The sequence below is a fragment of the Narcine bancroftii genome, chromosome 4, assembly GCF_036971445.1.
Source record: "Narcine bancroftii isolate sNarBan1 chromosome 4, sNarBan1.hap1, whole genome shotgun sequence".
In the NCBI taxonomy this organism is placed as follows: Eukaryota; Metazoa; Chordata; class Chondrichthyes; order Torpediniformes; family Narcinidae; genus Narcine; species Narcine bancroftii.
Window position 1 is genome coordinate 46,920,485 of NC_091472.1, and position 27,592 is coordinate 46,948,076.

At 43.6% G+C, this 27,592-nt stretch overlaps 1 long non-coding RNA gene across 1 annotated transcript; it reads right to left on the reverse strand.

Moving 5' to 3' along the window:
- Positions 1 to 2: 2 nt before the first annotated feature.
- On the reverse strand, positions 3 to 27,592 carry LOC138760526 (uncharacterized). The gene is made up of 3 exons (XR_011355681.1): positions 27,249 to 27,592; positions 24,544 to 24,636; positions 3 to 208 (listed from the first exon to the last, which is right to left on the reverse strand). It is a non-coding gene; the product is annotated as an uncharacterized lncRNA (long non-coding RNA).

The window sequence follows — 27,592 nt, forward strand, 5'->3', positions numbered from 1 at the left end:
ATTGTGTGACTTAAGATGATCCATATTTGAATCACGATGCAGGAGTTCACCCTAAAATGTTGACTTCCACTGATCTTGCCTATTCTCCATTGTTCCTCCAGCAGTTTTTTTTTGCTCCAGAGTACAGCATCAACAGTCTTCAGAGTCTTTAAAAAAAATGTTTCAGAGTGGAAGGTTCTCTCCCATTTGGTGTTTTATTCATCATACTCTGTGTGCATGAAAAAAAATCACAATTATTATCAACTTTTCAAATTGTTTTTTAACTGAAGCTCTTATTAATTCTTGGAAGAATCAATCCCCTTTACTTTGGCTTTTTACCAGGTAGAGAAACTTAAGGTCAGTGAAGTTTTTAGTCTTTTTTCAACATGTGCACTGAATCATTTTATGTAAGCTTTGCAACAATTTAATCAAATATTCCAGTCATTTTCTTAAGCTATCTGAATGATTCAAGGTAACAAGTCATTACCATTAGTGAACTCTTGCATTTTGACAATTAAAAAAATGTGAAAATTGTAATAGATATCTTCTTATTATAGAAGATAATATCTATTATCTTATAATAGAATCACATTACAAATATATTTCACTTCATTTAATTCAATGTAATTTTATAACTTTAATTCAATAATTACCATTCTTTCAACTGTATTAAATCCAAAGTACTTAATTTATTGTTACATTTGCTCTAACTTTAATATTGGGCTAAAAATGTCATAAGTATTATGAGAACAATAACTAAGATTTGAGAAAAATACAACGCTGTAATCATTCTTTTAGAATTTATAGCCCGTTTTACACAGCCACTTTGATGCAGAAATGTTGTGCCTTTATTACACTAAGTCATGTGTGTAAAAGGTAAAACAACACAGAATGGGGGAGGGGGGGGGTCAATCCAGTCCCATTTTTAAGCAGGGAGCAGGGTTAGTTACAGCATTGAATTGATGTCTGTGTAAAAAAGGCGATCTGCCATTTCTGGACCAGGTTGGTAAAGGAATGTGATGTTTTGATGAAGTGTTATGTGTGCGACCTATCAGCGGAAAATTTAAAAATGTTAAAGCGGCAGTCAGCAGTTAACAGTGATGATGTCAGCTAATTGGGGACACCAAGAGGTCCATGAACTCCTTACCCTGTGAGCAGAGGATGAAATAAGGCAACATATAACTGGGATGATAAATGATGGCCCGATATTGGAAAGGCTGGCACAACACCTTGGAGACCATGGCTTTGCTTGGGACAAGTCGCAGGTAACAAGCAAGTTGAAAAGCTTGTGAAAAAAATACTATCAGGTGAATGACCATAATGGTAGCAGTGGTAGAGGGTGTTTTGACTGGCCATATTTTGGTCTGTGCTATTGAATTTGGGGTACAAGCTACTCTGGGGGAATCCCACTTGCTCTGAGACCATTCCAGCTGATACTGGAGTTCCTAGCAGCATGGACACAGCGGCCAGCAATAAAAACAGTGAATCTGCACCTCACGATCGATTAGGTAAAAACTTTTTTTGTGATTAACATTTTTTCCATGTGTTTTTGTGAGTGTGTTTGCCCAGAAAGAGCCATCTCGCTAAGGTCGCTTGTGTTCTAGTATTTTCTAGGGTACCTGCTGCAGCAGAAAAGGCAGAGACCCAGGTGGTGAAAAAGGAAATGATGGACTCGTTACTGGCATTGGACTGTGAAGATGTGGAGAGGGAACACCTTCAATTAGAAGCGCAGAGAGCCCATGAGGAGCAGCTGAGGTGGAGATGGCAGCACGGGAGGCTGATAGATGGGAGCGAGCAGATGAAATGAATGGGTTCAGCAACATGTTAAGGACATTCAGCATGGATACAGAATCAGGCCTCACTTACGCGGACCTGAATCCACTCTTGGCAGCTTCTGTTCAACTGCACCGAATTCCCTCACGACAGTATACACTCCTGCACCCCAGAGGCAGTATTATTCTCCATCACCACAGCACATTGACAGCATCCTTCTCCTTCCTCCAGCTGCTGGAGTAATTCAACAGTTGTCCACACTGTGTTGTGCCTTACTACTTTTAAACATGGTCATTGGTGTTTTGTTTATTTGCACAGTTGTAAATAGTTATACGTTGTTGAATTCGCCATTTTTATTGTTATTTACATGATTCCTGTACACTACAATTCTCTGACATGTGCAATATACATTCACTAAAAGTTGTTATTTATTTGCTTAAATATCTTACAGAATGGACATAATTACTTCACGGATCGCCTGGTGACTGTGTGCTTGTGCATCCTGATAAGCAACTCAATCAGGGTTAGGGAGGTCGGGTAGCTCAATGTTCCACTCCAGCAAAAAAGTGTTCATTGTTGATCTCACATAATATTGTGTAGAACACAAAAGGCAACAGCAACGTCTGATACAAAAGTGGTACAAATATCAAGATCCTTAAAACTTTCAATCCCTAGCCAATTCCATTCTTCAAAACCTGCATCTAAAATGGAGGGCTGGAAAAGATGATTAGACAAGAGCAGACTGGTGAACAAAATAAATGAACTCCATGTCTTATCTAGGCAAAAAAAGAACATTATATTCTGTAACCATTGCAAGTGGGTAGGTAGAAAATAATCTTTTCATTTCAACAGGATTTCTCCTCTAGCCAGCAATGTAGAAAATGCTAAAATTTGTCTTTGATATGACATTAAATTTATATTGTCAATCTTGGAGAAACCAAATATTAACAGACAGGATTGATCCTGAAGATATCTGAAAAGGTTTTTAAAAATCTGTCCAAAATTTTCCTAATTTGGGTCATGACGAAAACATGTGTATCAAAGAGACTTCAAAAATTTAACATTTATCACAGAAGGGATTGATATCAGGGTAAATTTGAGCAGATGGGCGAGATGACTAAAACTCGAGCATCATGTGCGTGACCAGGCCAATCCACATACGCATCTGTGAAGCTAGAACAACAAAAAGACTGTGTATAGATCAACATATGAAACACATTAATTGTTTAAAACAAATAATTGTAACTCAGGCTGTGATCAGCAGTTGTGGTCACATCAGTGCCTGGAGTCCACAAAAGTGCCACAGCCAGTGCAATAAACCTTGACTGCAAATCCTTGGTGTGCGTGTTGTTCTTCTCCACGCTTGCATAGTCCGAATGTTACATCCTAATCATATTCTTTCCCTGTTTGGAATGAGTAAAATTTTTAAAAACTGACAAATTTATCTGGGCTACAATCCCATGTCGTTGCATTTGCTCTCCTTATTGCTACAAAAGCTATACTAGTGAGATGGAAAGATGCCGTCCTTCTTACTCATAATCAATGGCTGTCAGATGTGCTGGCCCGTCTGAATTTGAAAAAAAAATTAGATGTTCTACTTCTGAAATGAATTATAACTTTGAAAGTTTATGGGGTCCTTAATTATTTTCGTAATTTATAAGATTACTTAGATCCCGTTTCGTGGTTTGATTGTTTTCTCTTTTACAGTAGTGGAACACATATGTTCAACTAATAACCTCACAAGAGAAGGGTTACATTATTAGCATAACTTTTTCAATATATCACAGGTTATTAGTAGCCATATGTAATAATATATCACTTTGTTGGATACTTATTATTACCGATGTATAAGTTACTTCTTTTTCTTTGGCTTGGCTTCACGGACGAAGATTTATGGAGGGGGTAAATGTCCACGTCGGCTGCAGGCTCGTTTGTGGCTGACAAGTCCGATGCGGGACAGGCAGACACGGTTGCAGGGGAAAATTGGTGGGTTGGGGTTGGGTGTTGGGTTTTTCCTCCTTTGCCTTTTGTCAGTGAGGTGGGCTCTGCGGTCTTCTTCAAAGGAGGTTGCTGCCCGCCGAACTGTGAGGCGCCAAGATGCACAGTTTGAGGCGAGATCAGCCCATTGGCGGTGGTCAATGGGGCAGGCACCAAGAGATTTCTTTAGGCAGTCCTTGTACCTCTTCTTTGGTGCACCTCTGTCACGGTGGCCAGTGGAGAGCTCGCCATAGAACACAATCTTGGGAAGGCGATGGTCCTCCATTCTGGAGACGTGACCCACCCAGCGCAGCTGGATCTTCAGCAGCGTGGACTCGGTGCTGTCGGCCTCTGCCCTCTCGAGTACTTCGACGTTAGGGATGAAAGCGCTCCAATGAATGTTGAGGATGGAGCGGAGACAACGCTGGTGGAAGCGTTCTAGAAGCCGTAGGTGATGCCGGTAGAGGACCCATGATTCGGAGCCGAACAGGAGTGTGGGTATGACAACGGCTCTGTATACGCTTATCTTTGTGAGGTTTTTCAGTTGGTTGTTTTTCCAGATTCTTTTGTGTCGTCTTCCAAAGGCGCTATTTGCCTTGGCGAGTCTGAATTTACTTATAAAACTCAATAAAAATATTGAAGAAAGAAAGAAGAAGTCGGCACAATGACAGAGACTAAAGAAGAGTTCATCATTATGATGTATCATTGAGGTGTGGATTATGGGCGAAGAGGGTGAAGCCTCTAATGAGAACAGTGTTCCATCTCTGAGGGCAAGGTCGGAGGACATAGTAAAGGCCTGACGGGTGGGTGGATTTTGTGGAAAATGTTGAGGAGGAGGGTGGGGAGATCAGGGGAGGGAAGATGGAGGGTTGGGAGGTGAGAAGTGAGAGGTGGCAGGTTGGGGAGGTCAGAGGAGGAGGCAGAGGATTTGGGAGGTCAGTAAAGCCTTCGACACCGTGAGCAGGAAAGGGCTTTGGCAAATACTAGAGCGCATCGGATGTCCCCCAAAGTTCCTCAACATGATTATCCAACTGCACGAAAACCAACAAGGTCGGGTCAGATACAGCAATGAGCTCTCTGAACCCTTCTCCATTAACAATGGCGTGAAGCAAGGCTGTGTTCTCGCACCAACCCTCTTTTCAATCTTCTTCAGCATGATGCTGAACCAAGCCATGAAAGACCCCAACAATGAAGACGCTGTTTACATCCGGTACCGCACGGATGGCAGTCTCTTCAATCTGAGGCGCCTGCAAGCTCACACCAAGACACAAGAGAAACTTGTCCGTGAACTACTCTTTGCAGATGATGCCGCTTTAGTTGCCCATTCAGAGCCAGCTCTTCAGCGCTTGACGTCCTGCTTTGCGGAAACTGCCAAAATGTTTGGCCTGGAAGTCAGCCTGAAGAAAACTGAGGTCCTCCATCAGCCAGCTCCCCACCATGACTACCAGCCCCCCCACATCTCCATCGGGCACACAAAACTCAAAACGGTCAACCAGTTTACCTATCTCGGCTGCACCATTTCATCAGATGCAAGGATCGACAATGAGATAAACAACAGACTCGCCAAGGCAAATAGCGCCTTTGGAAGACTACACAAAAGAGTCTGGAAAAACAACCAACTGAAAAACCTCACAAAGATAAGCGTATACAGAGCCGTTGTCATACCCACACTCCTGTTCGGCTCCGAATCATGGGTCCTCTACCGGCACCACCTACGGCTCCTAGAACGCTTCCACCAGCGTTGTCTCCGCTCCATCCTCAACATCCATTGGAGCGCTTACACCCCTAACGTCGAAGTACTCGAGATGGCAGAGGTCGACAGCATCGAGTCCACGCTGCTGAAGATCCAGCTGCGCTGGATGGGTCACGTCTCCAGAATGGAGGACCATCGCCTTCCCAAGATTGTGTTATATGGCGAGCTCTCCACTGGCCACCGTGACAGAGGTGCACCAAAGAAAAGGTACAAGGACTGCCTAAAGAAATCTCTTGGTGCCTGCCACATTGACCACCGCCAGTGGGCTGATAACGCCTCAAACCGTGCATCTTGGCGCCTCACAGTTTGGCGGGCAGCAACCTCCTTTGAAGAAGACCGCAGAGCCCACCTCACTGACAAAAGGCAAAGGAGGAAAAACCCAACACCCAACCCCAACCAACCAATTTTCCCTTGCAACCGCTGCAGTCGTATCTGCCTGTCCCGCATCGGACTTGTCAGCCACAAACGAGCCTGCAGCTGACGTGGACTTTTTACCCCCTCCATAAATCTTCGTCCGCGAAGCCAATCCAAAGAAAAGAAGAAATGGACTAGCAGCATGACTTGAGGATCATTGATCCAAATAAAAGAATTCAAATCCCGCCAAAAAAAATTGAGAAATAAGTAAAGCTGGATTTTACAAATGATTAACATACTTTGTTTAGTTATATGAAGCTACGAGATAGTCATAATACCCTTCAGGGAAATACATCTATTATCCTTTCCCTGTCACGGTCCCACTATTAAAGTTGACTCTTAATTGCTCTTGAATTGAGAATATAGTTAAGAATACCAATAAATTGAAAGTAATTCTTGTTGCAATAAAATTATCCATTTTGCAATGTCAGCAACAAATAACAGTTATGCAGAACTATTTTCAGTACTCCATGGTTCACATTGTAGCACACTCACCTGTAAGTCAGAAAGCTTGGATCTATCTGGACCAATCGTCCAGAGTTATACTGACCAAGTGTATGCTGCGCTTTCAGGTGATATGTTAAACCAAGATTGCAACCATATGATTAATTATGACAGGATTCTGAAAAAGAGCAGAAAAGTTCTACTAAAATGATCATGGTGGTTGTGAGAAGAATGGGAAAAGATACTGTATATTTTTATTTGTGTGTGTGGCTACCACAAGATACATAGAATAAATCATGCATAAGTTGGTTTCAGTTATCTGAATTGAGGCTGAGCTTTTCGGGAGGGAGTCTGCATGCCCTGGCATGGAGCTCTCGTCAGAATGTGGTGCCTTACCGTGTGCTTTGGCCTGGCCGTGGAGAACTGTGGTGCCACTATTGAGGGGAACTTTGCCAGGATGTGGGTGAATTCATTGTCTGAAAGCATTATAGAGTCAAGTTGGGGGATGGATAGTTTGGCTTTCCCCAGAGGTAGAGTCTGAAAAGTTCTGGCATGCTCAAAACGCTGTCCCTTGAGGTCGACAAGCAGGCAATGGACACAAAGGATGTTGCCCCCCAGGAATGGTTCCGCCACTGCTGCAAGAATGAAGGTCCATGTAAAGTGGCTGTTGCTGAACCGGAGGGGATTGTGAAGATACTAAAGGTCCAAATGGAGGAGCTGTTGGCTGCCCTCAGTGCTGGGCCCTGCTTGCCTTTGCGAGTGTCGAGGCCTGTAGAGGGTAGGACGCTCATCTTGGAGCCAGTGTCTATAAGAAACGCCTGCCTGACAAGGAGTCCCAAATGTAGAGGACGCTGACACGTGGGCCAACCCCACAGCCATTAATGACAGTTGGCCAGGGCATTACCCAGAAACCCGCAGGTGGGCAGCATCGATGGGCCTCCACATCCCAACGCTGATGATAGTAGCAGAATTGTCCCAGGGTATTAATGTGCCACTCTGCTGGTCTGGATTTCGCAGGCGGCTGCTTGTGGGGCTTGCTGATGTGGTCTACAACAGCACTGGTGTCCTTCTTCACTCTCCAGAGCAAGTCCACCAGGGCCACAACCCTCCGAGGGTCACTGAAGTCGTCTGTGAGTAAGAGTCGGATATCCTCCAGCAGCTGCTCCAGAAAGATCTGCTCAAGGAGAAGGCAAAGCTTGTGGCCCTTAGTCAAAGCAAGCATCTCCCTCTTTAGGGTGGATGGGGCCCTGTCCCCCAATCTGTCCATATGCGGTGCGCTCGTGCTGGGTGAGCCTAAAAGTGCTGGTTAACAGCTCTTTGAGGGCTGTGTATTTGCCTTCCTCCAGAGGCTTTTAGGAAGTCTACGACCCTTGCCACTTTGTCTTGATCAAGAGCACTCACAACGTAGAAGTAGTGGGTGTCGGCAGCGGAAATGTGTCGAAACTGGAACTGAGCATCGGCCTGCATGTGGTTGTGACACCCAAAATGTTTGGGAGCTTGAGTGAGACCACGTGGATGGTCACTGGCTCCACCCAATCCGTCATCTTCAGGTCCAATTGCCGGTTGGACCTTTTGGATTCACTAAAGTAGAGTTCATGCTACACTGGCATGGAGAAGAACAACACATACACCAAAGCTTTGAAGCCGAGACTGGCCATCGCATTTATATGGGCCCCAGGTGCTGACATCAAGGCCCAGCGCATTCAGAGTGCAGGCCTGGGATTGGCCGGCATTCCCGCCACAGTTACCATCTTCCTGCCATGTGGGAGGTCACCTGCATCGATGGCCAGTGTCATCCCCAAATCCTCGCGGTCACTGCATTCGTCAGCCATTTTGTGGGTCAGTCCGTGTCTCCATGCGCAGGCTGCTACAAGGAATCAAATTAATATTAAGAACTAAAAACAAGGTACAAAAAATACTTTCCCAATAAATGGAAAGAGAAGGACATGATCAAAGCATGTGAAACAATATACCTTCTTCAGTTTTACATCTGTCACATTTTGAAGAAATATTAGAATAGAATTTAGCCAATTGACTTTGGAGACGTAAACTCAATTAACTTCTTTAAATTGTAATAATGAGTGTTGGGCACATAGAGAAGATGAATTTACCAATTTCAAAATATAGAGTCCAATGTAGCATCAGAAAATAATTGTTGAAAATATTGCTCCCATAATTTCTAAGTATTGTCCAAGGAATTACCATTAGACAACAATAATGACTCATAAAGATCTGATATCAACTTTTTATGATTTGGTTTAAAATTATAAATCTTCTCTATAATATTTAATTCCAGATCTTGAGGGAGTCTCAATACCAAGGAATTCAAAAAGCTCCTAATTCTCAATTATCTAAAAAAAATGTTTAGATTGTTTAAATTTAGAAGATGATTGTTCAAAAGAAGCCAAATGTTGGTCAATAAAGATCTTGAAAAGTTGGATACCTAACTCCGACCATTCATGAAAACCAAAGACTTGAACCAAAGATTAAAAAAAAGGAAATCTGTGGTATCCAAAATGTTTTCTAAATTGAAACCAAATTCTCAACTTACGTTTAACAACAAATGAACAACAGAAAAATGTTCCAACTATCAAAATAAGAGAATACTTCTTAATAAATTCAATTTCAAGATTAATCCAACTTCCAGCATCTTGTCTATCTTTATGATGAATCCAAATAGTAATACAGGTATATCTAATATTAGCTGCCCAAAAATAAAATCTAAAATTAGGCAATGCCAAACCTCCTTTCTTTTTCAGGTTTTAATGAAAAGTTTTATTAAGACAGGGGTGTTTATTTTGTGCCTGCTTATTCCACCAGGATTCTTCACCCCTCACTGAAGACCTCACGCCTTAAGCTTTGTTCCTTCTCTTGGACACTTTGTTCTGGATCTTTATATTTCTAACTACTGCTGGGACATCACCACCTTGACTTCACTACTCCCCTCACTTATTCTGATCTCCATCCCCTCAGAATACTCTCCCCCTCCACTCACTCTGCACTAATTCCAACCTCACTATCAAACCCTAAGTCAAGGGTGGTGCTGTTGTGGTCTATGAACTGACCTTGACCTTTCTGAGGTCATACAACAACACTCAGAATCCTCCTCTTACTTAACTCTTGAACAGGACCCCACCAAGAAACATCAAGCTACTGTCTCACATTCTATTTTTCTATTTTTGACCTCATCACTTCTCGTCCTCTCCCTCCCACAGCTTCTAAACACATTGATTCTTAACTCAACATTGCCCTGTTCTATCTCTTACCCAAGATCCACATATTGAATTATCCCGGTAGACTCATTATTTCAGCGTGCTCCTGCCCCACCGAACTGGTATCATCTTATCTTGACTCCACTTTGTCCCTCCTCATCCAGACCCTCCCTACCTACATCCATGATACCTCACATGGCTTTACTTTAACAACTTCCAGTTCCCTGAACTCAATGGCCTTTTTTTCACCATGAATGTTCAATTTCTATACACTACCAGTTATCTCACCACTATGTAACAATCTCTATACACCTCCATCCCCCATACCAAAGGTTTCAAAGCCCTTTGCTGTTTCTCACCAACAGACTCAACCAGTCCCCCTCTACCACCACCCTCCACTGCCTGGAAGAACTTGTTCTCACTCTTAAGAACTTCTTCTTTGAATCATCCCACTTTCTCCAAGTCAAAGTGCTGGCCATGGGTACCTGCATGGCTATTCCTGTCTTTTTGTTGCTCTGTGGAGCAATCCATGTTACAAGCATACACAGGCATCCTCAACTCATCTTCCACTAAATTGATGACTACATTGGTGCTGCCTCATGCACTCTTGATGAGCTCATCAGCTTTATCCACTTTGCGCCATCTTCCACCTGACTTCAAATTCACTTGGTTCATCTCTGGCAACATTCTCCCCTTTCTTGATCTCTCTGTCTCCATCTCAGGAGACAAATTCTCAACAGACATTTTCTACAAACCCACTAAGTCCCCCAGTTTCCTTTAATAAGCCACGTCACACCCTGTCCCCTGCCTATCTTTTTCTCATATTTTGATGAGAGCCTAAAACTTTCATTATATCCCTTTGCTTCCTATAAATTGTGTGACCTGCTGAGTTTCTCTGGCACCTTTGAGAATTGCACCAAGCAGTATGTTGGATGCCCTCGGTGATACCATTGGAAGATTTTATAAAGTTTTATAACAGAAAAGTGATCAACACTAGCCGAATTTTCAGCCCAAGATTTCAGTCATGCGCTATGAGGTGGACAAAGTGGCCAATAATACAATGATGAGTACTTGATGTTGCTCCATAATATTGGGTCCTTATCTCTTATTGGGAGTAAAAGCCTGTCATGGTCTGAGGTGCTATTTTATCCCAAATAGTTAAACAGTCCTAAAACACACAAGCATGGCCAGAAACATCAAAAACACTGAATTTCGTGACTTGTTCATAACAATAAATTCTGATAACATACACACCAACCTTTTCAATTCATGAGAAATATAAAAAATAATCATTTTCCTGCAAAATGCTGTTAGACACCTGATTGTTTAGAATGGGTATTGAAATGAAGGCATCCACTTGCCTTTATTTACAGTACTGCCATCATCTTGCTGATGCTCAAAGACTAGCAATTGATGAGCTACCCTGCTATATTTTCTACTGCACTGTGCATTAACAGAGATTATAATAAAATGAATTTACACAATAAGATAATCTCATACTTTTACAGGTGCATTTAATGCCATCTCTGATCATGATGTTGGTTTCTGTTCTGATGGATTATGTTATATTTTATATTGTTTTAAAGGAGATAAATTGTGGCATTTTGTTTAGTGTAAGTCATAAACAAACCCAAACACTTCACAACACAAATCTCATTTTAAATGCCTGAGCTCTGCTCAAGCCAGACAGTCCAGGCTCCGAGTGCCTTTCCAAAAACTTTGAAGAATGTCTATAAAGACTTCACGAGTTGGTGTTAATTGGACATGTTGTGGAGTAATGGATTATTGTTTTGGAAAGCAACAGATGAATGGACTCAAAAGATTGGGTCTGGTGCCATAATATGCTGAATGCAGCTTGCTGTTCTAAGAAGGTCATGTGGTTTTCTCTGAGAGAGAGAGAGAGAGAGAGAAAGAGAGAGATAATTCATTTCTACAGTTCAGCAGCAGCAGCTGGGACTGGAACAGGACAAGCTGGCAAGCTTGTGGGAAAAACTTCATTTTGAAGACAGGTTGTGAGTTCTTAGTTCATCTTGTGGTCCATACAAGAGGAAATGGCTGGCTGTATAATGTTTCACTTCAGATAAGAGAAACAGAAAAGGAACTCAATGGTGACCTGAAAGAAAGAAGTTATTATCTGGAAAACCTGATGGGGCGAGTTTCTTCGGCAAGACACTGGCGTGGCTGATTGGAAGGAATCAGTTGGTGTCCAACAAGCAACAAATCTCTCTCTCTGAAATCCAACAAGAACCTTCCTGAGTTGTAACCATTTACCTTTCAATCACCAAAGCCTGGTGAAGATCATAAATGTTAAATTCTGTGCACAGTATAAGAATTGCCTGAACTTGGAGAAGTGAAAAGTGAGATTGGACTGTGAATCAAAGAACTTTTCTGAACTTATACACACATTACATACACACGCACATAGAATTAGAAGGGGGTTAAGTTAAGTTAATATTAATAAGTTAAAGTTAGATCCTGTTTTTATGTTTAAAGAAAATTAAAAGTAACCTTTGTTTAAGTAACCATTTGTCTTGGTGAATTTCTGATTGCTGCTGGGTTTTGGGGTCCTCTGGGCCCATCACACTGTGGTGTTCTTGTTGTTTCCAAATGCCATATCAAATAAAAATATTATTGTAACAAAACTACATGTATGCTTTTTTAATTTCTTATACATATTTCTATGCAAATATTTTGGTGAGAAAAATATATTTGTATTGAATGGTTCAACTGCTTTTGAAATTCCCACCTTTTGTTACCAATGCTCTCCTTGTTTAGTCTCCCTTCTAATCTCTGTAAACCTGAGATTTTTCCCAAACTCCCACAACCATCTCCTAACCCCATGATGTTTTCAACAATCATACTGCATTTGCTTTCTGTATTGGTTGTTGATTAATCAAAGTCTCAATGTTAAAATTATCTGCATCCATTTTGATAATAAACGATTCAACTTCCACAGATATTTTTAGGGCAAAGAATTCAAGGACTCTTGACCTTTTGAGAGAAGAAATTTCTCCATCTCATTCTGAGATGTGGATCACTTTATTCTGAAAATGATGGCTCTCTGGTCCTATTTTTGTTCCACAAGAAGAAGCATACTCCTACCACTATCCCTGTCAAGCCAACCAAAAATCTAATGTTCCAGTTCAATTGTTCATTTTCTTAAACTCCATTAAGTATAGCGACAACTGCCTCAACTTTTCCTCAGACCTTATCTGAGGTCATCCTTATGAACTGTTTCAGAATCAGAATTTATTGTCATGAACAAGTCATGAAATTCAGTCTAGGAACTACCTCCAATATAAATACAATAAAACTCCTGTTATCCAGAATTTAAACAACCAACAAAGTTTAAGTAGAGGCAAATAAATAAATAAATAGACTCATATTAATAAGAATAAATTAAAAATTAAAATTGTAAAAGTTAACGGTGAAGATGGGAGGAAATATTCAGCCAGTGGATTGCCTTAGTTGTGCTTAGCACATAGTAGCTGTTTGAGTAAAGTTGTCTTTGAATAAAATAGCATTGCTCAGGTTGATGCCACTCACCATTGGGGTGACTCTCTTAAAGTGTCTTCTTAGACCTGCTTAATAAGGGGGATGGGAGGTTAATTATGATGGTGATATGGTTTAGGATAACGGTTAGCGCAACGCTGTTACAGCACCAGTGACCGGGGTTCAAATTTAAATTTTGGAAATTACCTAATTAAAGTGAACTTTACATAATTTGGGATGACAATACTGATATCTTTTCAAATTACTTGACCTTTTGCAGTCTTTTAAACTGTTAATTCTTAATGCTGGTGTATTGGTTAGGCATTGTAAGTGTGAGTCTCAAGCAACTGGAACAGTTGGTTGGTTTCTTCTGAACTTCTCTCCTAGTGACTCCATAAAAAAAGATTAAAAAAAAATAATGATTTCAGTCCGTGGCCCCACTTAAATGTGCTGTGACCCCCATTGAGGATCTCTGTTCCAGACAACTATATTACTCAGTCTCTTGTAATCTCCCTGTGAAGCAGTTGGTTGGTTTCTTCTGAACTTCTCTCCTAGTGACTCCATAAAAAACATTTAAAAAAATTATGATTTCAGTCCGTGGCCCCACTTAAATGTGCTGTGACCCCTCCATTGAGGATCTCTGTTCCAGATATCTATATTACTCAGTTTCTTGTAATCTCCCAGTGAAGCAATTGGTTGTTTTTTTTTGAACTTCTCTCCTAGTGACTACATAATTTTAAAAAAAATAATGATTTCAGTCCGTGGCCCCACTTAAATGTGCTGTGACCCCTCCATTGAGGATCACTGTTCCAGACAACTATATTACTCAGTTTCTTGTTAGTTCCAAAAAAAATCTGTGTTTCCCTTTCATACACTGGAGAGGTGGGAAACCTCCCATTTTCTAAATTATGTTTTACATGAATGCCTCACATTCACTGAATTTGAAGACTCTTTAAACTCTTCTTTCTACTCACGTTTCTACCTCGTTTCATATGTTCTGTTTTGAAAGATGACATTTGGTGTCCTCAGCTAAACCATTGATTTGCTTAAGAATAGCTGGGGCTCAAAACTAACTCCTGAGATATCCCACAGATTATAGCCTACCAATCTTTTAATCAATTCTTAACATATGTCAATATATTATCACAAGTATATGGGACCTTATCAAAAGCTTCTGAAAATCCAAATATATGAGGGAGAGAAATCAAGAAACGACCAAACTGCGTCTAATCGAAATAGCAGTGAACTTGTTGGAATTTATAATTTATTTGAAAAGAATACTGATTCAATAGAGCTAGCACGACCTTATTAAAGGAAAATCATGTTTAATGGAGACCTTTGAGGATGAATAGAGCTCATGCTAATTTTATGCAAGGGAAATCGTATTGGATTGGAGACCTTTGAGAAAGTGACAAGCGGACTAACTAATTGGGAATCAATTGGTGTGGTGTATTTAGATTTCTGGTAGGCTTTCAACCTGGTCCCATCGTAAAAAAATTTAAAGTTTGTTCTTTCCTCAGATTGATGTCTCATTCGGAAACCAGACGTCCTATATATTGACTTATGATGTGGCATTTCATGATCATACCTGAAATCCAGTGATCAAAGAACTTTTCATAAATTTGGATTAACTTACTGATTCAATAGAATGAAAGTTTAAGTGGATCTTGAGGCAGAAAATGGGCAGGCATCAACTAAATGCTACCCTCTTCTCACCCGTACGTGATTGAACCTGTGATCTGGCACTCAAACACATTATGGTTGTATTTGTACCTCTCTTATCCTGGCGCTCTGTGGTTGGGCAAGTTTAGTTATGTGCTGCTTAACGTCTGTTCGGGTAATGTCCGACCGCCACGTCCGTGGTTCCATAATTGTTCGAAGCAATTTAGAAAAAGCGATCCCAAGCTACAGGAAATTGTATCCTGTATACCCAAACTGATCCGACTGCCCCGCTCTCTCCCCCCACCACTGTATCAGTCCCAACTAATCCCATGATCCCGCTCTCTCCCCGCACTGATCACTACTTACAAATAAAAAGTTTACAGGTACACTAGAGTATCCCATCTATCTTTCGCGAAGCGTGTCTTATGATGTTCGCACAACGTCCATATCAAATCATGCCCAATTTCACAGAATGTTTCGTGGACGATAAGCGGTGCACACCTGTACAAACTCCTCGCAGACAGCGCGGAACTCGAACCCCCGTCCCGATCTCTGGCGCTGTAAAGGCGTTACACTAACCGTGCTGCCCCACATTGTTCTACTTTTGATATGATTACATTTTCTGTGGTCCTGTCATGGCCAGGTCCCAACGTCGCCGGATTAACGAGGTACAACCTGTATTTGCTCTTGTCGCAATTGCACACTGAAGTTGCACCAGCACCCATCGCTTTCCTGCACTCTAGTTACTTGTTCAAATTCAAGTAGTCCTGACCTTTCTCCCTATAGCTGCTCCTTTCCATTCTCCACTCGGAACCCACAAAGCGCTGTGAGAGGATCCGCCTGCCCCCGGTATATTTATTTTTCGTTCTCTCTTTCCCCCTCTCACACATTGTCACTAGAAGTGTATGTGGCCCTGCTCTCTCTCTCTCTTTCCCTCTCTCACACATTGTCACTAGAAGTGTACTGGCCCTGCTCTCTCTCTCTCTCTCTCTCTTTCCCTCTCTCATACATTGTCACTAGAAGTGTACCTGGCCCTGCTCTCTCTCTCTCTCTATCCCTCTCTCACACATTGTCACTAGAAGTGTACCTGGCACTGCTCTCTCTCTCTCTCTTTCCCTCTCTCACACATTGTCACTAGAAGTGTACCTGGCCCTGCTCTCTCTCTCTCTCTATCCCTCTCTCACACATTGTCACTAGAAGTGTACCTGGCACTGCTCTCTCTCTCTCTCTTTCCCTCTCTCACACATTGTCACTAGAAGTGTACCTGGCACTGCTCTCTCTCTCTCTCTCCTTCCCTCTCTCACACATTATCACTAGAAGTGTACCTGGCCCTGCTCTCTCTCTCTCTCTCTTTTCCTCTCTCACACATTATCACTAGAAGTGTACCTGGCCCTGCTCTCTCTCTCTCTCTCTCTCCTTCCCTCTCTCACACATTGTCACGAGAAGTATACTGGCCCTGCTCTCTCTCGCTCTCTCTCTCTCTCTTTCCCTCTTTCACACATTGTCAATAGAAGCGTACCTGGCCCTGCTCTCTCTCTTTCTCTTTCCCCCTCTCACACATTGTCACTAGAAGTGTACCTGGCCCTGCTCTCGCTCTCTATCTCTTTCCCTCTCTCACACATTGTCACTAGAAGTGTACCTGGCCCTGCTCTCTCTTTCCCTCTCTCACACATTGTCACTAGAAGTGTACCTGGCCCTGCTCTCTCTCTCTCTCTCTTTCCCTCTCTCACACATTGTCAATAGAAGTGTACCTGGCCCTGCTCTCTCTCTCTCTCTTTCCATCTCTCACACTTTGTCACTAAAAGTGTACCTGGCCCTGCTCTCTCTCTCGCTCTCTCTCTCTCTCTCTCTCTTTCCCTCTCTCACACATTGTCACTAGAAGTGTACCTGGCCCTGCTCTCTCTCTCGCTCTCTCTCTCTCTCTCTCTCTTTCCCTCTCTCACACATTGTCACTAGAAGTGTACCTGGCCCTGCTCTCTCTCTCTCTCTCTTTCCCTCTTTCACACATTGTCACTAGAAGTGTACCTGGCCCTGCTCTCTCTCTTTCTCTTTCCCTCTCTCACACATTGTCACTAGAAGTGTACCTGGCCCTGCTCTCTCTCTCTCTCTCTCTCTCTTTCCCTCTCTCACACATTGTCACTAGAAGTGTACCTGGCCCTGCTCTCTCTCTCTCTCTCTCCTTCCCTCTCTCACACATTGTCACTAGAAGTGTACTGGCTCTGCTCTCACTCTCTCTCTCTCTTTCCCTCTCTCACACATTGTCACTAGAAGTGTACCTGGCCCTGCTCTCTCTCTCTCTCTCTTTCCCTCTCTCACACATTGTCACAAGAAGTGTACCTGGCCCTGCTCTCTCTCTTTCCCTCTCTCAAACATTGTCACTAGAAGAGTACCTGGCCCTGCTCTCTCTCTCTCTCCTTCCCTCTCTCACACATTGTCACTAGAAGTGTACTTGGCCCTGCTCTCTCCCTTTCTCTTTCCCTCTCTCACACATTGTCACTAGAAGTGTACCTGGCCCTGCTCTCTCTCTCGCTCTCTCTCTCTCTCTCTCTCTTTCCCTCTCTCACACATTGTCACTAGAAGTGTACCTGGCACTGCTCTCTCTCTCTCTCTCTTTCCCTCTTTCACACATTGTCACTAGAAGTGTACCTGGCCCTGCTCTCTCTCTCTCTCTTTCCCTCTTTCACACATTGTCACTAGAAGTGTACCTGGCCCTGCTCTCTCTCTTTCTCTTTCCCTCTCTCACACATTGTCACTAGAAGTGTACCTGGCCCTGCTCTCTCTCTCTCTCTCTCTCCTTCCCTCTCTCACACATTGTCACTAGAAGTGTACTGGCTCTGCTCTCTCTCTCTCTCTCTCTTTCCCTCTCTCACACATTGTCACTAGAAGTGTACCTGGCCCTGCTCTCTCTCTCTCTCTCTTTCCCTCTCTCAAACATTGTCACTAGAAGAGTACCTGGCCCTGCTCTCTCTCTCTCTCCTTCCCTCTCTCACACATTGTCACTAGAAGTGTACCTGGCCCTGCTCTCTCTCTCTCTCTCTCTCTTTCCCTCTCTCACACATTATCACTAGAAGTGTACCTGGCCCTGCTCTCTCTCTCCTTCCCTCTCTCACACATTGTCACTAGAAGTGTACTGGCTCTGCTCTCTCTCTCTCTCTCTCTTTCCCTCTCTCACACATTGTCACTAGAAGTGTATGTGGCCCTGCTCTCTCTCTCTCTTTCCCTCTCTCACACATTGTCACTAGAAGTGTACAGGCCCTGCTCTCTCTCTCTCTCTCTTTCCCTCTCTCACACATTGTCACTAGAAGTGTACCTGGCCCTGCTCTCTCTCTCTCTCTCTCTCTTTCCCTCTCTCACACATTATCACTAGAAGTGTACCTGGCCCTGCTCTCTCTCTCTCTCTCTCTCCTTCCCTCTCTCACACATTGTCACGAGAAGTATGCTGGCCCTGCTCTCTCTCGCTCTCTCTCTCTCTCTCTTTCCCTCTTTCACACATTGTCAATAGAAGCGTACCTGGCCCTGCTCTCTCTCTTTCTCTTTCCCCCTCTCACACATTGTCACTAGAAGTGTACCTGGCCCTGCTCTCGCTCTCTATCTCTTTCCATCTCTCACACATTGTCACTAGAAGTGTACCTGGCCCTGCTCTCTCTTTCCCTCTCTCACACATTGTCACTAGAAGTGTACCTGGCCCTGCTCTCTCTCTCTCTCTCTCTCTTTCCCTCTCTCACACATTGTCACTAGAAGTGTACCTGGCCCTGCTCTCTCTCTCTCTCTTTCCCTCTCTCACACATTGTCACAAGAAGTGTACCTGGCCCTGCTCTCTCTCTTTCTCTTTCCCCCTCTCACACTTTGTCACTAAAAGTGTACCTGGCCCTGCTCTCTCTCTCGCTCTCTCTCTCTCTCTCTCTCTTTCCCTCTCTCACACATTGTCACTAGAAGTGTACCTGGCCCTGCTCTCTCTCTCTCTCTTTCCCTCTTTCACACATTGTCTCTAGAAGTGTACCTGGCCCTGCTCTCTCCCTTTCTCTTTCCCTCTCTCACACATTGTCACTAGAAGTGTACCTGGCCCTGCTCTCTCTCTCTCTCTCTCTTTCCCTCTCTCACACATTGTCACTAGAAGTGTACCTGGCCCTGCTCTCTCTCTCTCTCTCTCCTTCCCTCTCTCACACGTTGTCACTAGAAGTGTACTGGCTCTGCGCTCTCTCTCTCTCTCTCTTTCCCTCGCTCACACATTGTCACTAGAAGTGTACCTGGCCCTGCTCTCTCTCTCTCTCTTTCCCTCTCTCACACATTGTCACAAGAAGTGTACTTGGCCCTGCTCTCTCTCTTTCTCTTTCCCTCTCTCACACATTGTCACTAGAAGTGTATCTGCCCTGCTCTCTCTCTCTCTCATTCCCTCTCTCACACATTGTCACTAGAAGTGTACCTAACCCTGCTCTCTCTCTCTCTTTTCCTCTCTCACACATTGTCACTAGAAGTGTACCTGGCCCTGCTCTCTCTCTCTCTCTCTTTTCCTCTCCCACACATTGTCACTAGAAGTGTACCTGGCCCTGCTCTCTCTCTCTCTTTTCCTCTCTCACACATTGTCACTAGAAGTGTACCTGGCCCTGCTCTCTCTCTCTCTCTTTCCCTCTCTCACACATTGTCTCTAGAAGTGTACCTGGCCCTGCTCTCTCTCTCTCTCTCTCTCTCCTTCCCTCTCTCACACATTGTCACTAGAAGTGTACTGGCTCTGCTCTCTCTCTCTCTCTCTCTTTCCCTCTCTCACACATTGTCACTAGAAGTGTACCTGGCCCTGCTCTCTCTCTCTCTCTTTCCCTCTCTCACACATTGTCACTAGAAGTGTACCTGGCCCTGCTCTCTCTCTCTCTCTCTCCTTCCCTCTCTCACACATTGTCACTAGTAGTGTACCTGGCCCTGCGCTCTCTCTCTCTGTTTCCCTCTCTCACACATTGTCACTAGAAGTGTACCTGGCCCTGCTCTCTCTTTCTCTTTCCCTCTCTCACACATTGTCACTAGAAGTGTACCTAACCCTGCTCTTTCTCTCTCTCTCTCTCTTTTCCACTCTCACACATTGTCACTAGAAGTGTACCTGGCCCTGCTCTCTCTCTCTCTCTCTTTTCCTCTCCCACACATTGTCACTAGAAGTGTACCTGGCCCTGCTCTCTCTCTCTCTCTTTCCCTCTCTCACACATTGTCACTAGAATTGTACCTGGCCCTGCTCTCTCTCTCTCTCTCTCCTTCCCTCTCTCACACATTGTCTCTAGATGTGTACCTGGCCCTGCTCTCTCTCTCTCTCTCTCCTTCCCTCTCTCACACATTGTCACTAGAAGTGTACTGGCCCTGCTCTCTCCCTCTCTCTCTCTCTCTCTCCCTCTCTCACACATTGTCACTAGAAGTGTACTTGGCCCTGCTCTCTCTCTCTCTCTCTTTCCCTCTCTCACACATTGTCACTAGTAGTGTACCTGGCCCTGCTCTCTCTCTCTCTCTCTCCTTCCCCCTCTCACACATTGTCACTAGAAGTGTACCTGGCCCTGCTCTCTCTCTCTCTCTTTCCCTCTCTCACACATTGTCACTAGAAGTGTACCTGGCCCTGCTCTCTCTCTCTCTCTTTCCCTCTCTCACACATTGTCACTAGAAGTGTACTGGCCCTGCTCTCGCTCTCTCTCTTTCCCTCTCTCACACATTGTCACTAGAAGTGTACCTGGCCCTGCTCTCTCTCTCTCTCTTTCCTTCCCCCTCTCACACATTGTCACTAGAAGTGTACCTGGCCCTGCTCTCTCTCTCTCTCTTTCCCTCTCTCACACATTGTCACTAGAAGTGTACTGGCCCTGCTCTCGCTCTCTCTCTTTCCCTCTCTCACACATTGTCACTAGAAGTGTACCTGGCCCTGCTCTCTCTCTCTCTCTCTCTCCTTCCCTCTCTCATACATTGTCACTAGAAGTGTACTGGCCCTGCTCTCGCTCTCTCTCTTTCCCTCTCTCACACATTGTCACTAGAAGTGTACCTGGCCCTGCTCTCTCTCTCTCTCTTTCCCTCTCTCACACATTGTCACTAGAAGTGTACCTGGCCCTGCTCTCTCTCTCTCTCTCTTTCCCTCTCTCACACATTGTCACTAGAAGTGTACCTGGCCCTGCTCTCTCTCTCTCTCTTTCCCTCTCTCACACATTGTCACTAGAAGTGTACCTGGCCCTGCTCTCTCTCTCTCTCTCTTTCCCTCTCTCACACATTGTCACTAGAAGTGTACTTGGCCCTGCTCTCTTTCTCTCTCTTTCCCTCTCTCACACATTGTCACTAGAAGTGTACCTGGCCCTGCTCTCTCTCTCTCTCTCTTTCCCTCTCTCACACATTGTCAATAGAAATGTACCTGACCCTGCTCTCTCTCTCTCTCTCTCTTTCCCTCTCTCACACATTGTCACTAGAAGTGTACTTGGCCCTGCTCTCTTTCTCTCTCTTTCCCTCTCTCACACATTGTCACTAGAAGTGTACCTGGCCCTGCTCTCTCTCTCTCTTTCCCTCTCTCACACATTGTCACTAGAAGTGTACCTGGCCCTGCTCTCTCTCTCTCTCTCTTTCCCTCTCTCACACATTGTCACTAGAAGTGTACCTGGCCCTGCTCTCTCTCTCTCTCTCTTTCCCTCTCTCACACATTGTCACTAGAAGTGTACCTGGCCCTGCTCTCTCTCTCTCTCTTTCCCTCTCTCACACATTGTCACTAGAAGTGTACCTGGCCCTGCTCTCTCTCTCTCTCTCTTTCCCTCTCTCACACATTGTCACTAGAAGTGTACTTGGCCCTGCTCTCTTTCTCTCTCTTTCCCTCTCTCACACATTGTCACTAGAAGTGTACCTGGCCCTGCTCTCTCTCTCTCTTTCCCTCTCTCACACATTGTCAATAGAAGTGTACCTGACCCTGCTCTCTCTCTCTCTCTCTCTTTCCCTCTCTCACACATTGTCACTAGAAGTGTACTTGGCCCTGCTCTCTTTCTCTCTCTTTCCCTCTCTCACACATTGTCACTAGAAGTGTACCTGGCCCTGCTCTCTCTCTCTCTTTCCCTCTCTCACACATTGTCACTAGAAGTGTACCTGGCCCTGCTCTCTCTCTCTCTCTTTCCCTCTCTCACACATTGTCACTAGAAGTGTACTTGGCCCTGCTCTCTCTCTCTCACACAGTCTGTTGCCTTGGAGCTCGCGCAGCCGTGGACACGCGCATGGAGTGAGGGGAAAGGAGGAGGAGGGAGGGAGGGAGAGGGAGGGAGGGAGGGGGGGGGGGGGGTGTGGCGGGAACGCGCCTTTCCTGGAAGATTCCGTGAGCGTGCCGGTGCCTGCTGCCTCCTGCCTCCCTCGTCGTCTTCCCTCATTGACAAGAACCGCTCGACGGCAGCGGTGGTGGGAGAGTCCGGCTGGATGGATCGGCCTCATCATGGCGATTGACGGTGAGTCGATCACAGGCCCGCGGTCGGCTCGCACAACTCCCCCGACACCGGATCTCAGGCCCCAGTGGGCGCCGCCGAGAATGTGGCGAGGAGGGCGGCGCAGCCTGGCAGGCGGCCGGGCCTCGGGCCAGGGCTTCGGTCAGTATCCGCAGGGACCGGCCGCTCTCCAGGGTGCTGAAATCCCCACAGTTGCAGCTGGTGTTTAATCCGATTGTTGTTTCCAAACAGAGCCGTGTGGATCGGGCTCAGGATCGGAATTTGGATGTGCACCGGTTTCTTCTCTCTCCCCCCCCCCCCCCCCCCCCCACTTCATCCCCAGCGTCACTCTCGATCTCCGTCCCCAGTCATTGCTTATCAATGTCAGAGCTGCTGCTCCCGAGCACATTCGCACCCCCCCCCCCCCACTTCCCTTGTATCCTCTATCTCCTCTGAGTGCCAATATCAGGTTGAGTGATGGGCCACTCTCCGTGTACACAACACTGTCATCACATGCACGTCTCAGCCCTCAAGTCAACAGCCCCAGTTAGCTTAGTGTCGACATTATTATTTTTATGGTCAGTTTTGAACCTTTCGAATTCCAGGGTTTTTGCAGACAGTTACAAAGTTCTGTGTTTTATTATTGATACCTAGAAGTTCAGATTTTTTTCTCTTACATTTTGGACATTTTCATAATAATATGCTAGCAGGACTGGAGGTGTCTAAAGTCCACACTTGAATTAGTTTGCCACATGACTAGTAATATTGCATAGGATCTGCATCACAAAAATAGAGGAATGGCTCCAACCAAACGTTGTTGCCTTTCGTGTACCATTCAAATCTGCAAAACGGGATAGTTGGGAGGGAAATAAGTGGGAGAATTGGACTGATATGGACTGCCATTGATTTGATGGTGGAATGCCTCCCTCCTCAAAAGGACACTTGAATATAAGAAGGTGAAAGCACCTCTCTCATCTGCTTGACCAGCCTCCCATTAAATTGTTCATATTACCCATTCGCTCCTTCCCTCCCCTGCTGCCCTCATATTCTCATTACTCTTTAGACACTTCATCTGAATTCCTTACTGGATTTCTTACCAACTCTCTTACATTGAAGGTTCATAGTTAGTCTTTTCCTCAAAATGAAAAAAATGTTCTCGATATCCACTCTTCCATAATCTTGTATCATTTTTAAAAATCTCCTTTTATGACATGCTTCAGCTTTCTTTTGTCAAGAGAAAAGAAATCCAGTTTCTTCATACTTATTTCCATATCTGAAGTATAATCTGAATCTTCTCCATATTCTCTTCAGTGCTTAGACTCTACAGTAATTGTAGTTTAACCAAGAATTTTTTCAAATTCAGCATTACCTTTCCTCTTTTCATTCTGATCCTCCGGTCATAAAGCCAATTCTTTGGTTTTTTTTTAATGGGAGTGCTAACCCGTAGCACATCCATTATTGATTGCTGTGTTTGTACTCAGACATCCCTTTGTTGCTCTTGCCAAACTACATTTACATTTACCAAATATCAGTTCTCTATCGAAGTATACTCACATTCATCCAATTTGAAAATTGTCATCAATTTACAATTTTATTAATGTATTCAAGTAAATTTTGCAATCCTTCCCAATATTGAATATTAAACCCACCCTAAAGATTAGATATCATTTATAAATTTAACAATTGTGGGTTTTTCAAGTTCCATTGCTTAATTATTAATGCAAATTGCAAACAGCAGTAGTCACAGCATCTGTTGTTGTGGAATATTACCACCCACCTTCTCCCACTGTGAATTGCTACCACTCACTCCCACTCTGCTTTCCATCATGCAACCAGCAAGCATGATATCCTCGGACATTATTCTCTTATTATAGATATCTTCAGAAAGATGGTTTGAATAGATAGATACATATCTGCTGCTTTAGTGTTTCTTATGTCTTTGCTATCTATGCAACATATCTATAATGTTGATCAATCAATATTTAAAAATTCCTGCTGATTGTTAATCACTGTACAGAGTATTTAGATTACTTTAAAACAACAGGAATGTGGTATAACTAAATAAAACATATTCTTGATGATAAATTAATGGTTGATAAATAATGACTATCATAAGGAAAAAAATAATTACTACAATATACAAACAGGTGGTTGTGTGTTTTTTTATAGTAAGTAATGATGGAATATTTATTAAGTAGTCTACATATTATATGTTCATTTTTGTGAATTATGCTAACTTGTACTTGCTCTACCTTTAAAGTAAATTATTCTAGTTAGTGTCAGGGACAAAGTGTAAAGTTATTATGTTGTCAGTGATCTTCGCGGGCATTTTTACATAAAATCATTCAAAATTATAATTTTATTCATGTATTTTTAATCATATTTTATATATATAACTTTAACTTATTTTCAAATGTGGTCCCCCCCTTACCTTAGTCTGTAGTCTTGTATCATCTTTGTAATAGGAAGAACTCCAAGACATCATAAATGGTAGATTTTGGCTTTCATGGGTGCTTTATAAAATCTGAAACAAAAATTTAAATAAAGTCAGAAAGCGTACACATATGTGAGGATAACATTACTAGGCATTGTGTGATCTGGATTATACTTAGTTTTGAAGAGACTATCCTTTTGATCAAAATCTGCTTCCTGGTTCACAATAGGTCATTCAGCATTTCTGACCAAGAGGGCATGGAGCCAAATGTTGTATTGCACTTTTACACTGAAATTAGCGAGGATAGTGTTCCAAGGAAAATTTGGTCAATTTTCCTCCATCCTTGAGATGACGCACCTATTCCATCAAAGATTCCTTCACAGCAGTATGACTGGAATTAGAGTTCATGACTTCTACACTTGATTTAGTTGGTCAAGCTGATAATGAAAGTAAATCATTGCGTTCATAATTGATAATGGTAGCATTGTGAGTGATAGCGTGCCCAGTTTTTAGCAGTCAATGTGAAATGCCCAATTACTGTTTTCCGTGATGAACTGAATTAAGGAAATGTCATTAACTTATTTATGGAGTAAATAAAATGTACAACCATACCCAGAGACCAGATGGCTCTGCCTGATGTTTACTAATGATGCAAACTTCAAGGTTAGGGGAATTCATATCCTTCTTCTTCAAGTTGAGGGGAATTCACATGCTTCCTCTTCTGTGGGAAAACATCATACTTTTCCTTCCGAGTTGGTGGGCTTCCTCAAGGATCAAAGGGTGATATAGGCTAGATCAATGTGAAGTTCTTCATGAACTGCACAGACAGCCTTTCTCTAAATGTACAGATGGTTTGTAATTAACATCATTGTTATCATTTCAGGCAGCTTGAAAGTGCGGATGGTGCATTTATTCAGAGTAGTCCATTGTGACCTTCATATTTTAACTGCTATGTGGAATGATAATTCTTGGGGGAACCTCTAACTCCTCTCTTTTAGCTCCTCACTGCTGGTTAGGTAAATTAAACTCAACTTGGTAGAAAATGCATTCAAGATTTGTAATATGTATTTCTGGTTTGAGGATTTGCGACATGTTGCATGATCAGATGATGAAGGTCACTTGGTAAAGCAGAATGAGAATAGTGGCGGACAGTAAAGTGAAGTCTTCTCTGGACAAGTTGTCAGTGATTTCATTATGATACTGGAGTTCATTAGAGCCATAGTTTCCAGCCTTCGCTGCACAACCCCCTTGTGTTTTAATGAAATGATTCTGAGCTTCCTTTAAGAAAAGTTGACAACCATATGTTAGGAGGACCTCTTTCCTCTGGCTTTGTGCACACATTAGTCTGTGACTGAATGCAGCAAAATGTGACTTCAATATTGAATTTTAAGTGGCATATTACCATTGTGCACCCCAGTCTGGCATTTCCCTATCCTAGGTATTTTGGATTCACCATTGATGAGAAGATAATTTCAGAATGCTTAATTGATATTACCTCAACATAATTTTGGAGGTTGGAAATTGTGCAGTGAAAGATTGATCTCCTTACTTTGCAAACCCAACATACTAGTTTCGGTTGGGTGTCAGTTTTTCGATTGTTTTTGGATGACCAATTACCTCGATGCAGTACATTCTCTGTGGCAGCAGCCATGTGGTGGGTGGTTTGCTGCCTAGAGTTCAGAATCAGAATTTATTGTCGATGAGAATTGCTGTTTTTGAGGTGACCCAGAGCTGAGTGGCGAGCCAATTATATTGCATCTGCTGTGGAGCGATTGTGGTGATAGGTGAATTGCAATGGGTCCAGATCTTTGCTTAGGTACGTGTCAATTCTGCCCACGACCAGCCTCTCAAAGCATTTCATCACAGAAGAAGTTAGTGCTACTGGGCAGTAGTGATTGAGGCAGCATACACTACTCTTCTTGGCTACCAGGATGATTGATGCCCTTTTGAAGCAGGTGGGAACCTCTGACTGCTACAATGAGAGGTTGAAAATGTCCATGAACACTCTGGCTAGTTGGTTGGTGCAGATTTTCAGTACCCTGCCAGATATGCCATTAGGGCCTAACACCTTATGAGGGTTCACCCTCTTGATGTTCTGATGTCGCCCTCAAAGACAGATATCACAGGGTCCTCAGTCTTTACAGAGATTCTAGAAGGCACTGTTTGTTTCTCAAAGCGGGCATAGAAGGTGTTCAGCTCATTGGGTAGTGAAGCATCACAGCCATCTATAATGTTCATTCTTGCTTTGTAGGCAATAATGGCCTGCATACCCTGCCATAGTTGGCATGTATCCATCTCTGTCTCTAGCTTCCTTTGGAATTGGCACTTTCTTTCAGAGATGGCCTTCCGCATGTTGTACATGGACTTCTTGTAAAGATCTCAATCCCCTGCCTAAAATGCCCTTGTTCTCGCCCTCAGCAGGTTGCAAATTCTCTGATTCAACCAGAGCTTCTGATTGGGGAACACCTGGTATTTGCATGTGTACACACACTCATCCATGCAGGTCTTAATGAAGTTGGTGACACCCGTTGCATATTCATTCAAGTCTATGGATTTCTTGAATATGTTCCAGTTCACCGATTCAAAGCAGTCCTGCAAACACTTCTCTGCTTCCCTTGATCATACTTGCACTGTCTTCACCACTGGTGCTGTGGTTTTCAGTCTCTGCTTGTATGCGGGGAGTAGAAGGTGATTAGACTTACCAAAGTGCAGTCGTGGTTTGGCTTGGTATGCATTCTTCATTGTGGTGTAGCAGTGATTGAGTGTGTTGGTGTCCCTGGTCTCACATGTGTCGTGTTGGAGGTAGTTTGTCATAGATTCTTTCAGTTTGGCCTGATTGAAGTCTCCCACAATGATTGAGAAGGCATCAGGATGAGCTCTCTTATGGCTGTTTAACACAGTGCTCAGTTCCTCTAGTGCCAGCCTGATGTTAGCCTGGGGCAGAATGTACACTGCAACCAGGATGATGGTGGTGAACTCCTTTGGCAGGTGGAATGGGCAAAACCTGATCGCCAGATGTTCCATTTTGGGGGAGCAGGACTGGGAC